Here is a 1,535-nt window from a genome sequence, read left to right on the forward strand (position 1 = left end):
TGTGTTTAGATTACAGTGGTCCCATAGCTTATTGTTCAAAGTAGGACACTGTGAGTATAGAAAGCCAAAGTACAAATATTTATATATTATATTTAAAAATAATACATATGTTAACCAAAGTTGTTGTGTTTAGACCAGTAGATCTACAAAAAAATTATTTTTACAAGTAAAATCTTTTTAAAAGTATATTTCCTTTCTTAAGAATTTTTTATTTAATTTATTAGGATTATTTTAAATTTTCTCACCAGAAAGAAAGAGAGAGAGAGAATGAGAAGGAAAGTGAGAAATCAAGCCACCAGGTCCAGGACTCAAACTGATATGGACCATGTAGGAGTCTAACTCTTTAACCACCACACCACCTGCTGACTCCAAAAGCATATTCCTTTACAATTAAGTTATATGTGAAAATTCTTAATTTTAATAACTATTAAAATAAGAAGCAAAAATGGGGCCAGTTAAGTGGCATGGCAGTTAAGGTGGCTGATCCCACATGATTGACACTAGTTTGAGTACTGGACTTGAGTGGCATGGCAGTTAAGGTGGCTGATCCCACATGATTGACACTAGTTTGAGTACTGGACCTGTAGGCTTGAAAAACACACCTGGGAGTGCTAGCAGCCGCCATCAACATCGCTGGAGTTCCTCAAGACTCATCTGTGCTACCCGCCCGCCACACACTCTGCCATCGTAAACCACCATCATGATAAAGCTTGCTAAGACTAGTAAAAATCAAGGTGACCCCCCCAAAAATGGCTCCTCCTCCAAAGGAGGTAGAAGAAGACAGTGAAGATGAGGAAATGTCAAAAGATGAAGATGACAGCAGTGGAGAAGAGGTTATTATCCCTCAGAAAAAAGGTAAAAAGGCTGCCACAACTTCAGCAAAGAAGGTGGTAGTTTCTCCAGCGAAAAAGGTTGCAGTTGCTACACCTGCCAAGAAAGCAGCAGTCACCCCAGGCAAAAAGGCAGCTGTCATACCATTCAAGAGGACCATTACACCAGCTAAGCACTTTTTAAGGCTCAAATTAGGTGTTTTTCACAGCTTAAAAACAAATAAAGAAATAAGTGCATTAGCATTGCATAGTAGAATTCATATGTATGCAGTTAATTCTAAAACAGACCTAAGGGAAACTGGTGAAATTTTAATTTTAGTATCCAGAACAAGGATTGCAGAGTGAGCTGAAGGAGGCTGTTATTAATTTTGTCTTTTTAATTTTTCACACATGAGAAGGAGAAACTGTGAAGAATCTTAGTTTGTTCTCATCAGACTTAGAGGTAAGTTCCTTGTTCCTAACAATTAAGCACTATAATTACAGACTTTTGCTCATCTGTTCCAATATTCCTAAGGTCAAGATATGACATCAGTATTAATCTTTTCAGGTTGGTATAGAGAAATAGTTGACATGGCCTATTCCATGAATTTTAATTTTTCTTAAGAATTATTTTGAGTCTCGAGCTGTAGATGGCCGCCGAGCATACGCGCTCTGGGATCTTCAGTGCTCGCGGCCGCCATCAACGTCGCTGGAGGTCCTCCAGCC

Source organism: Tupaia chinensis, unplaced genomic scaffold, assembly GCF_000334495.1.
Source record: "Tupaia chinensis unplaced genomic scaffold, TupChi_1.0 Scaffold000052_1, whole genome shotgun sequence".
Classification (NCBI taxonomy): Eukaryota; Metazoa; Chordata; class Mammalia; order Scandentia; family Tupaiidae; genus Tupaia; species Tupaia belangeri.